This window comes from Seriola dumerili, unplaced genomic scaffold, assembly GCF_002260705.1.
Source record: "Seriola dumerili isolate Sdu_G_001 unplaced genomic scaffold, Sdu_1.0 BDQW01000291.1, whole genome shotgun sequence".
Lineage (NCBI taxonomy): Eukaryota > Metazoa > Chordata > Actinopteri > Carangiformes > Carangidae > Seriola > Seriola dumerili.
The window spans coordinates 2,052,708-2,066,053 of record NW_019174546.1 but is presented as its reverse complement, the minus strand read 5'-3'; positions in this window follow the sequence as shown (position 1 = coordinate 2,066,053).

Below are 13,346 nucleotides of genomic sequence, written 5' to 3'. Positions count from 1 at the left end.
TCATTTTCACTCCTTGTCTTTGCACATTGAGGTCATTCTCAGGTCAAAGGAATATGTCAGAGCAGCAGTGCTCACTGTTGGTTTGCTGCAATGTTTGTGGTCCAGTAACTCAAACATATGACAAAGAAAAGCAGCAACTACAGTAAATGCCTTAGATAAAAGTGTAAATGGTGGTTCCTCAAGAAAGAGACATTCATTCGTATCAACTGTTGCAATGTAGTTTACCCCAACGTTGTTGCATCTGGTGATCATGTCTCTCAGCTCGTTCTCACTGCCAGATCTAGAGCACAGGTTGTAGCCGATTGGCTGGTATCTCTGCCACCAGGGCCTCCAGGGATTGTTCAGCACAATGTGCTCATTTGGAGGAGAGATCTGAGCAACACAGAGGGAAAGCATTACAATAATAACCACTCTTAAAACAGGAGTTGTCTGTGTACAGAAGACCATTGCTAAACAGTGTTAAAGTGAGTGTACTCTACCGTTACTAAAGGTACAACGATTTTACACACAAAGTTCTGATTAATCATCTTGAGGAGTGCTACTAAGCCTGTGGAAATCAAAGCTATGTAATTGCATTATGGCAAATGTAGGATCCAGAAGTTTATGTATTTCTGATGGTTTGATTTTTAACATTTTTTATCTGTATCCCTTTAAGTTTAAATAAAGCGGGAGAGATAGAGGTCAATCATTGGTTACTGAACCTTTCTAAAAGATGTATTATTCCCATTATGAGACGAGATCTCGTATTCTTATTGCGTTTTATGTCACCCTCCCTTTAAAATTAGAGTGGAGCATTACTTTCCCTCAAATACCGATTTTATTTATTTAGATGTGTTTTCCAGCCAGAACAAACACTCACTTGCTGATTTCTTTTATTTTTTCAAATTCATGTAATTTTTGTTTGAGATGGACCATTTTTGTCATTTTGAAATTCAAAGCAAGAAATAACCTCTCTATGGAAAGAAAGCTGTTTCCTGGTGATAAATTACTTCTTTGCTCCTTTTAATTAAATTTAAGTCATCAGAAGCTTACAGGCAATTACTCTGTGGTTTATAGTTTATAGTTTGTTTAAGTCTGCCGAGTGTATCATCAATATGCAGTGTCAGTATAGAAACCTTGTTTTAAAACAGAAAAAGATGTGAATACCCTCCACGTTCGAAGTCCTCTAGACTTAGAAGCTACGCACCTGTGTTCAGCCATACATACCTGAACTCCACCAAAGCCATTGGGACCCAGGAAACGCTCACACTCTGCAGCGATGTCGGCCCAACGCCACTCAAACAGGTGGACGATGGCTGTCCTTCCATGCTTGGTATGAGGGTTGTGTTGGGCGAAGCCGAGCCCGAACAGAGCCACCAGAATGAACAACTTCATGCTTCCCGCTGGATGAGCCAGAAAAACACACTGTCCTGCTGCTGTTGTACCTGTAGTATTTATACAGATTTTGCCTCTCTGCTGGACCAATGATAGGCTGGAAGCTATCACCATGGAGGTTAAACAGGTGCTTCTTTCTCATGGCTTCCTACCTTGTTTCAAAACTACCAGGAGGGAAAATAGCTTCAATACATACACATATGCATATAAGTTGGAAAGTGAGTGTGAATAATGTCTGCACCATTATAAAAAAAGAAGTGGCTGAAATATAATATAGAGATAAGATCATACCCTAATGCTTTTGTATGCATTGTCTTAAATGTCAGTGACATATCTGTCGCACTGAATTTCATCCTCTGGTGGGGTCAAAACAAACTGAAATCCCGCTGAAGAGAATCATAATTTTCCTCACTATGTAGCATTAAAATGAAATTCAGCAGCAACACTACCGCTCAAAAACATTATCTTAATTGAATTAGTTAATGAGATTTACCTTACACCGATTCCAATCTTACCACTGACAGTTTGAATTTATCCTGGTTTAATATTTGTTCACTCCGTCAATAACCAGCCTGACCTTATTATTAAGTGACTTTTCTTGTCCTGAATTTGGCAAGTACTTTGTCTCTGTCCAGGAGTGAAATAGTAATATTTATCTTATATCTCATGTGTATGTTTTTTTAAATGTGTTATGTTTATCCTGAATTTGCATTTTTTGTTTGGAAATTTGAATGCTATCATGAACTCTCTCCAAGATATTAAAATCTATCTTGTCAATATCGTTATCCAAGTATCAAACACAGTGTGTGCAAAATGTGACAATATTCCTTCTAACAAATGTTCATGTTTATCATATCTTACTATATAATATTACTACAGCAGTGGTCTGCTTTACATTACTGATGTTATCACAGGAAAATAAATGTTGGAGGTACAGCAGTTACGAAACATGCCTTGTATAACTTCACAGTGTTGTTATCTGTTTTGCATCAAGGAAAACCAATACAGATAAGCTACACTCGAGTGAGAAGGGTGAGAGGTCAAATAGTTATGTCAAACAAGTTAACTAAACCAGCCCTGACAAAACACGAGCATTTTCCCATGAGGGGCTTCAATCTGACCCACTGCCTAGTTACTGTATTTAGGTAAAGGTTCATGTTAGCTCAGGAGAGATGTTTGTGGTACTGCATGTGCCATATTGATGCTACTTGTTTAGAAGATCTCTATATGTTGTGTATCACCACTTTTTTTTATTGGGTTGCAACTACAGTACTTCACAGTACCCTGTATCCTGGACACTCACTCGCCCTTCATAAGCATTGAGTATTGAGTGCTGAATTATACATGGGGGAGTCAGATCAATTGTCTGTGAATTGTCATTGTCATTTCAACGCCACAGTGTGTGACACACAACGTCCTGTCCTGTCCTTTCATTTATAATTATCGTTTACTAATCCTGAACGTTCTATTTTTAACACCTCAAAAATATTCTTACCATTGTTTTTATCAGCATTTTCATGTACTCTATGTTTTACACAGCACAAGGGACCTCATTCAGGACCTCTCTGACTATATAGGATAACTTACTGCACTTTTATCTGACTGTGAATGACTTGTTGTGATCTGAAATGACATATATAATATGTGTTCATGCATAGACCATGTATCATAGGCTGTAAGATATGTATTGACGGTGTATTGTATATGATCATTTCTATATTTTGTCTTCATCAAATTTGCCAGCTCAGTTAATGACAGGAAGGTGTTACCACATGAATACTTTTCTACATGTTGGCTTTTAATAAGGTCAGAAGAAAATAAAAAATATTGATTTTGCATTTATTATTATCACAATGACACATCCTAATTCTGTACAAACTGGGAATTACATTAATTCCCAAATGTGTTGCACAACCCCGCAGCAACGATAAACTGACTGTCATTCTAATGTCAGTTATAGCCCTGGGCAGCACGTTGTGAGGGTTATGATGGGATGTGCTTTCATATAACAACAGCTCCTCCAATGGTTCTTGAGAGAAACTGCTTCACTTAAAAGATATACAGCATATACACGTATCATCTTGTGTGACCTCAGGTGACCAAGTTTTTTTTTTTTTAAATGAATATACAGGCAAGTAGACATAATTATTTTGTCCTTAATATAAAATTAACTAACCAACTATGAATATATCATAGGAATTGGGAGTAAATCATCTCAAACTACAAGTTTTGTAAACAACATCTTCTGTATTGTTGAAGAATATCTCGGCAGCAAAGCCATATGGGCTCAGTGGCCAACACCAACAACATGACAATGTATGTACTTGTGACACTAGGGATGCTTTGCATAAAAAAAGGGCAGTGAATGCCACACTGACTGCAGTTTTGTGTCTGTTGAAGCTTTTGTAAACAAGGCCTGGTGTGCCTCATCATGCCTCATCCCACCTGCTTACTGTCTGACCCGGCTCCTGCCCCCCCCAACGCCCCACCCACCCCTGCCGAGAACGTGTCAAGCGGACAGCTGACCTGCCTCACTTGGGTTTCGTTCCGGGTCACGGCTCCCAGCGAGTCTGTGGGTCACAGGCGCATTTGTGGTGGAAACACTCACTAATAAGTCATCTCGGTGCAGACTGTGGGTGTTGACACCTAAGGACTAAAGGGATAAAGATCAAATTTTATGCTGCAGGTTTTGCTCTTAAGTTGAGATGCCCTGTTCACAGTACCTGCACTTCTCTGGTGTTGTGGGCAGCCGTTGTAAGCGTCAAAACAAATGGGGACAATGAATGATATCCTTTGCAAATCTTCATCTGAACACTGAAGGCCAAAATCCGTACAGTTGGGTTCATTGTGAAGTACAGTATGATAATGCCGTGTAAATGTAAGATGGAACAAAGCTTGACGCTGGTGTACAGATGATCAAAAATGAGAAAGGTTGCTCAATTGCAATAAAGTTTGCTAACATTGTCTAAGAAGCCTGGGATACACTATGACTTATATTTCCTCTGATTCCTCAAATGTTATATAATAAATGCCTTTCCTAGTGATTCACTTTGTTGCAGGCAATGAAAGTCAGAAGATTTTATTGTGAAAGCTGTTGGGACTTTTTTTTGTAAATTTCGCCCCTCAAAGCCAGGTTGAATATTTTTTAGTTTTTTTAGCCTTTTTGAGGTCAAAATAAGAACAATACTTTAACACTGAATCATTAAGGCTCCTTTTGAGTCACTGGCAGGAGGTTTTTACACTTATGATGCAGCATGCTCTGTGGGAAGAGATGTCAAAGGGGGAGTTAAGGCCCTTACTTGCTCACATTTTCCCATGGGCCCCAAAAATTCCAGTCAGACCAAAGTCCTTTCCTGTATGGACAACACAGGACATACCTCCGGAGGCGATGAAGGGTTTGGGGGACAAAGCTTTCTTTCACAGCCCGAGCTCAGAGACCAGGTGAAGGGAGAGAAGCTGGCCATTTGATTCCCGCCCCTGTTTCTGTCATGGGAAAGTGGAAGAGTCATAATGAAGGGGGGAGGTGGGAGGGTTGCCTGAAGACAGTGAGGACGGAGGAGAGAGAGATAAAAGGAAGACGGGAAGGAATGGGGTCAGCAGGTTAGGACAGAAAAGGAAGAGGAGAGAAAAGAATGAGAGGTGAGTGAGTGTGTAGTGTTAGCTGAAGACAAATGAGGAAAATAGGAGAAGCGAGAGAGCGTGAGATGGCGAAGGGGGTGCTGCTGTAGTTCAGGGCAAATCAGGAAAAACACAGAGGGAGTGAGTGGAAAAAGAGAAGGGGGGGGTGAAACCATTAAGAAAAAAAAGGAGTTGGGGAAAGGATAAGAAGCTGTATGTGCCTCGTCTTCTTACACCTCAAGTTTAAGAGCCGTAGCTGAACACATAGCACGTGGCTAGATAATGCTGGATAAAAGCACTGACACAGTGTGCAGAGAGGTCCGATTGCAGATACAAAGCAAGAAAGGTTTATCTCCAACACAGAGATTAATGGGCAAAGCTGCATCACTCATTGGTGTTGAAAATATAAAAATCCGCTCTATATTGGATGAAGAGGTGTCAAATGAAAACTCTAACCACATCCACGGTCTGGTTAAAGTCTGATGTAAAGCATTTGTTGCTTCACTGGGCACTGCAAAAATTTACTGCCCTTGACTTTGCGTGGCATTTTAATGATCCCAGTAATGCCATCAAGCGCACTAACAAGTGTTTCTTGCTCTGACAAGAAGTGTGTCGCCACATTTCTCCCTTTATGGTTTCAAAATTTTCAACAAATGAATCTCTCTTTGGGAACTTTTCAGGTTTCCTCAACTAAAAGCAGCCATATACCAGGGAGTAGAAAGTCCTATAAAGTGAAATCCACAGGCTCTTCCAATGGAAAGTTTCAGCCCACTATCCCCCTTTTTTTTTTTGCCATGATGATATGTTGTGCAGATGTTGGGAAAAGCTTTCCATCTCACTGCAAAGAATAACAGCAGCAGCGGAAGTCCCCCAGGAGAGGTTCACGCTCTGAAACGTACTAATACACACACACACGCACACACACACAGTCAGACACATGTGCACACACAAATCAAACGTGAGCATGCACACACACACACACACACACACACACACACACACACACACACACACACACACACACACACTCAAGCACACATATGCATTTGCAGACATGAACTCAAACACCTTGATGTTTTTAGACAAATCATTGAATCAGACGCTCCCTCTCACACACACATGCTCTTCATCCTCTGAGAAGACACTTTTTACAGGTTCTTGTCGAGACACATGCTCCTCACATTGAGACATTAAAGGAACATGTGTAGACTGTAATCCTGACCATATACAATATTAAAATGTTTTCAAAATGATAGTGAGTCTTAAATCTTTTATTAGGACAACAGTAGGTGGGTAAAAAAAAAGGATTACTGGTCCAGTTGATAATTATTTTAATAATTTAATTATTTTAATTATTAGTTAATATTTTTGAATTTTTTATGACTTGTTTAGACTTTACAATGTTGTTACAAAAAGTTGAGGTGTTGTCTTCCAATATCAAATTTTGAACAGCCAAGAACAAGACTGACGTTCAGACTGACTTTAGCCCTGTGTGAAAAAATGCAGCCCCCTCACTCATTTGAATGAGGCCAGTGTGGAGACACAGCAGGGGTGGCAACACAGTGTCGTCTGGAAAAAAAAGTTGAATCAGACTCAACTTTTGAGCACAGCACAAGTGACAAGATCACCTCTCTTCTGACTGGCTGACTGTTTTCTGAGTGATTACATAAAATCTGATCTATTTTTATTCAGATACTCAGAGAAACCAAATGCTGCAAGGTTGGATGGTGGGTCTAGGTGGGCTGGGCTTGGGTCATGGCTAAAGGTGGTGATTGCTTTGTTGTGACATCACAAAGTTGCAGAAGTGATGACGGCTCGTTTTAAAGCTCAGATACTGAGCTTTAAAACGAACCGTCATCAATAGAGGCTGTGCGCATTTCTCTGTGGACTGAGCGCTTTGATACTTTCACAGTATTGATTTAGAACCCAGACCTGTTTTATAAACAAAGCAGACATGGAAATCTCACTTTATTCAACATGGGACCTTTAAAGAGGCACTTCACTTGCACTGTCATAATGTTGGGGAACTTCTAAGAGGCAGAATTAAAAAAAAGAAAGATCAAAGTGTATGAGACTTCAAGTTTGTAGTGCAGCCTTTTCTGTTATAGAGTTGCATCTGAGCCAAAGCACAGATAACCCTGACAACACCATAACAGTACTGTTGAAAACTGTCCAACTTGCCTAATCAATTTATTAATTAAATAAAAATGTATTAAGACATGCTTTGCACTACATGCCTCTGAGTCAGTAGGGCTTAATAGAAGGAATGCCGTTGAGCTGCTTGTGACTGGAAAGTTCACCATAAAATTACAGATGGAGTCAATTTTATGATCCTCTTTCACAGTAGTCAGCGGGAAATGAGAACTTTGCTTTCATGGTCATAAGCTGAGCAACAGTTTTACTGTGAGGAAAAATTCCCGAGCTCTCCTGTACGGACTGCTTCTGAAATGTTTGTAGTTTCTCCTCCTCAGACATTTGTTGCCTTTAATTCTACAATAACAGGGAGTTGAAGGGGGGTGGGGGGGGTTCAGCTGTGGAGTCTTTGGGAGAGACTTGAATCCACCTTTGCCTCATTTTCTGTGATTTTTCTATTGCCAGTATTTCACAATGTTTCTAAGAAATCCAATAGCTGGGCAGAAAAAAAAAAAACTTATGAAGAAACTGTTATTGATTTTATGAACTCTTTATATAACATTTAAGAGAGGAAAGTGCAGAATGAATTCCATATGAATGTGAGCTTAAGTTAAATCAGTTTTGCTAAAAGAAATCTGTGAATTTTGAGAGAGCAGCAGTGATCCCTTTGAGTCGCTCCTACACCTGACTGACTGTCTGCCTTTTCCATGATATCACTGCTGGCTTTGTGATATAGAGAGTTTTTCTTTGTTTTGCACTGCTCTGCTCCTCGAGAGCGAGGAGGGAGGAAAATGAAAGGAGGCTTGGTGAGGGGGCAGAGCAGGCAGGCATCTTTCAAATAACACAATATCAGCCTCGCTTTTATCAAACACATGCTGGAGTCAGTCCTGCCTCACATCAGCCAAAACACTTCTGCCAATATGACTTCAGTCTTCCTCCATTGGTTATCTCTTAGATTGGTCATTTCAACAGACACCAGAGTTCACTAAACATAAAGTGAGTGTGAGGAACCACTGCTGTTATACTATCAAATATTTTGCTCAGTGGAAATACACAGCCTTTAATTGGCAACCAAGCAGTACCTCAAAACGCTCACCAGATGATGAACATCCTCACTAAACTGCAGCAATGTGCTGGACAGATGTCTGTCTGTGGCACAGGAGGTAGTATTACAGCACTGAAATCATCTCTTAAAACACTGCTATCCTCTCCCTCGAGAAAAAATAGCAACAAGTCTTTAAAGGCAAAGACGCAGCGCTGTAGGTCTCAGGCTTATACTTAAAGAGGAATAATCACAGGTTGTAAAGTTGGCATGGAGAGGGAAGAGGTTGGCTGTAAACCTTGACCTGATCTCACACTAATGAGCTTTTGTATAAACACGCCGAGCACCCGTCGTTTGTTCTCTTACAGACTTTATTTGTTTTATGTCGTAAACTGTGTAGTCCAAGGTTTGCCAGATCTGTCCAAGTTCCTGTCTTCAGCTGGCTGCTTCTCCGTGCTCGCTGCCATAACAGTAGCCAAGCACTACCTCTGTGCAAGACACTGGCACAGACACACACACACATATGGAGTGGACGGGGAGAAGGTCAATGCATGAAGTTAGTCTGGTCTTATATAAAACAAGAGCTTGACTTTCTTAATACAGACAGAAAGATCTCAGTCTAGAACTATCAGTGCTGAAAGGTATTTAGGGGACTTGAAGGTGAAAAAAACAGAGTTTTTTACTTTTGCAATTTCTATTATTTCAGGTCGGACTGTTTCATATGTAATTATTTTACCCATTAAATCCATTTCAGCTCATGTCTTAGGCACAAAAACTTAGTATTTAACTTAAAAAATGACTATTACTAACTCATATTCTGCTTCATAGAAAACAGCACAGGAAAGTCTTCACATTTAAATACTTGTAGCTCGTAATTGATGTCCTATGTCTTTCATAAGTTGCACCTCCTTTGGTCCTGTGAGCTCCAAACACATGTCGTATTAATTAAGAAACAATGCCCTCTTTCTCAGAGAGACAGAGACAGAGAGAGGAAGAGGGAGGGAGGGGAGGAGGGAGAGAAGGAGGTGGAGTAATAAAACTCAACACTGCTCCATCTTCAAATACATTTAACCCAGTTCTTCATGAGAAAAAAAAGTGAGACACTTTTGCCTGAAAGTGATACAATGATAAAAGGAGGTAAAAGGAGTCATGAATATATAAAATGCAACCATGTTTGACAGAATGACAGAAAATGGTTATGAATCATATGCTGTTGCCTTCACAGTCACCATGCTCTTAACCCAGCTGAACACCTATGGGAGATTTGGAGCAACATGTTAGACAGTGCTCTCGCCACCGTTACAAAATACCAGATGAGTTAATATCTTTCGGAAGTTCATTCATCAGACAGAGTTTTAGAGAACTGGAGAATCTAAGACAAGGACGACTGTTCCTGTGGTTCATGGTGGTGCAACACCGCTTTAAGACACATTACGTCATTTTCCCTTTACGCTGATTTATGTTGGTTTGTCCTTTAATTTGTCACCTGTCCTCTACATTTTCTATCTTTGATGTTTTGGGGAGGCGAGAGGTCTGTTGAAGTTTTATAGGAATAATTATAAGACCTGACTCAAATAGATATTTGTAATTTCTAGAAGTTGTTTGAATTTGCTTGTGGAGAAGTTTTCAAACACGGAAAGGAATTTCAAATGTAATTGAAATCCGAAATTTCCTGTCACTCATTGTGACCCCACACGTACAGTGTTTCCTCACTGCCTAATGAAAACTATGTATCTCCAGATTTGGTTGGAACGTTTAATCCATCAGAATCCTTCCTGTTCCTTTATGGACTGAGAAAGTTCTCCAGTTTCTCATGTTATATAACACATTTAAAAAACCCAGTGGACTATCTGAAAAATCACAAAGCTGAAAACACAGTTGTTCTTCCATCTAACACTGCCCCCCCCCCCCCTCCTGACCCCTCCCCTGTCCCCCCCCCCCCCCCCCCCCCCCCTTATTTTCCTCTTTCTATATGGATTTCTGTATTTTTATGATACCTTTACACATACGCACAGCACCACCATAAAGTTGGCCAGGGTACCATTTGGGTATGAGAATGGATGTTGACACAGAGGCTCTGTAGATTTTCCAGGAAGTTAATTTTGGAGGACTTCCACAAGGCATTCTGGAAAGATCCACTTCAAGCCAAATCAAATTAGATCGTCCCCAGTTGTGAGAGTATGCAGCTGAATGAGATTCACCCCGTACAACCTGTCCCCGGGTGTCTATTTACTGTCTATTATCTTCTCATCCCGAAACACACCGTCATCACAGAGGATCATCACACATCATAAACACACCATGCCCTGGGCATTGTGAGTGTACTTGTATGTTTCCAACACTAGGGGTCTCTCTAAGGATTTGCTGAATGGGAGCCAGATTGCAGAGGGAAACAAAGTGACAATTAGAAAAAACGCTTGATACCAATTTAAGTTTACCTCATCAAGCAGGAGGAGCTACAGTAGGTAATCTCGTGCGCAGTGACTCCATCATTGCAGCCTTGAAGTGGGCACTAAGTTTATTGACTCTTTAAACTTACCAAGGACACAGTTTTTTGCCTGCGATTTCTCCCTTTTTTCTCACTCTCTGTTTCATTTTCAGTTTGCTTCACTGGCATGAAATCCGAAACATGTTGCCCAAGCATATAGGACAGGGAATATAATAAAGTAAAAGGAGAAAAAAAAAAAAGCAATATTGATTATAGTGCAACTTTCCCATCTTTCTCTGTATATTACCACTTTGCACTTTGTTCAACAAAGCTTTTGAGTGATGTGTTTTATAATGCCAGTTTTCTGTCTTCCACACACACATTCCCCAGGGGTGGAAAGTGCCCAAGTACATTTCCTCAGCTTCAATGTACTTTATTTGAGTATTTCCACTTTCCTCTACTGTACACTTCTACTCACTCCACAACGTTTCAGATTGAAATATTCTACTTCAGTGATCACTTTACAGATGAATATTTTACATGTAAAATATAAGATTAGTCTTTTGAATATGATGTATGGCTTTACAGAAAAACTATTCAACTGCAGGGCTGCAGCCAAGATATCAATAATCCCCCTGACATCTCAACCCCAAAGAAATGTTTCTAGCCACCAAAAAGATTAATTTTATTCAATCACACTGCTCTGGGAGATATACAAATCCCTTTATCGTATTTTATATTTAATTAACATTTTTCGTCTGATAACAATCAAATTTAAAGATCTTCAGTACAATAACCCTAAGCGGTATGGATAACGAATGGATGGAGTCCAGTAAGTAACAGGTTCAGCAAAACTCTCCCTGTGTCTGTGTGTTATTTATGTGTATCTTGACCTCATGATCTCTGTTTCCTCAATGGCAGCTCCATCCAACTGTATTTAAAGTAGTTAAAAATTAAAACACAGTAGGAGTGTTACCTTTGGGAAAAAGAGAGGTTTTAAATCTTATTTTGGGGCAAAGTCACCAAACTTTCTTTTCAGATTTGACTGATGAATCTATACATGATTGCTTTATTTCCCAGTGACCATTGAAAGTGCAGTTGTTGCTCTCCACAGATGAGGGCCTGTTTTTAGCGTTTTTAGCCACATTAGCAAGATGGCTGCCAAGTGATGAGACAGGCCTATAAGGACTTTCATATAATCTATAATAACATAAGCCAACAGGGGACAGTCTGCCTCTATGAGAAGTCCTTTTACTGTAGATACTTTCAGTACATGCTGCTGGTGTTAAGATGTAAAAACATAGATGATGCTGGCGGAGTTATTACCTCATCAACAGTGGGTCAAGCCAAAACACTAAATAACTTTATTGAAATTGCAGGGTTGTCTTGTACAAAACTTCACAGATTCTCTATCACAAATGAGCTTTCAGGTTATAACTCTTGTGCTGTTCGATAGCAGTGCAATAAAAGTGGTCTGTCAGTCTCTTGTATTTGTTCTTTATTGAGTGTGATCGAGCTTTAGCCAAACGTCTGGAGCTCAAACCTAAGTCCAGACCATTATTAAATGTGTGTGTGTGTAGAACATATCTGGAGCTTGTCTGACAAAACCACCCAGCGCTGGGACATGTGGGTAACAGCAGCTTCCGTAACATAGCTGCAGCTATAAGGCATTGATGTGACATCATGTCTTCAATTACAGTGAGATGATCGCCGGCTGAGGGGGCCACTTGTCACAGTTGTCAAAGAGCTTTCTATGAAACCCTGGAATTTCTTTTTCTCCCTGAAAAATAGAAAATAGTTTCTCCAGGATGAATTATGTCATATATTAAATAGAAAATGTGAAGATTCCTTCACACATATATCACTTCTAACTCTTCTGTTGCGTGTACAGAGGACCTTTTCCTTATTCCTCCCAATCTTTTGGAAAACCTTCAATCTTAAATCTTATTTTAGGCTTCTCTTCTCACAGAACTATTACAACTTTTCTTAGAGACTGAACGATGTGCCCACATTTCTCACCCACTTACACCTAAACAGGAACTTTAAAAGTATAGCCTTTAACTTGGTGTGTATATGTGTGTGTGTTCATCTCCATCCGCGAGTGTAGTCGTGCATGGGTGTGCGTTTGCTTCACAGTTTATGCGTGTATGTGATTTTCTATGTTATATTTGTTCCAAGGTATCAATTTGGTGAGCAGGGCTTGACTTGGTGGCCAGTAATAAACTTCTATTCCAGTGCTGCCTGTGCAGTGGCCTTCACCACAGGCAACTATGTGGCTGGCCGCCCGTGTCACCACAAGGGAGCCATACATTTGACTGGTATGAGTCACTGGCCCTTGACTACAGCTCTTAGACACAGGGCCACAAAGAGATGGATCAAGCTCTCAGGCTTCAAAGTAGCTTTGAGCTTCAAGAGAAAGTATTTTGGTGCTTTTAAATTAAGTTCAGACTTTAAAAAAAAAAAGTTAATATAATGTTGATTGTACATGACAGACCATCATATGATTCACTGAGGGCCAGCTTGCATACACTGCGTTCATGTTCTATAAGCAGTCCTAGCTATTCTTGAATTTTAGGCAGTAATTTAGATAATTATGATAATTTTGTCTGAGTTTGAAGTAAAGTGTATCAATCGAAACAATACGTTTAAATGCTTTGGAATAATATATTTTCAGGACAGTCTGCTCATGTGTCCAAAAAGAGATTTTTTCAAATATACTCGTTTTACTGGTTTTTGGCTTTTTGGGCAGTT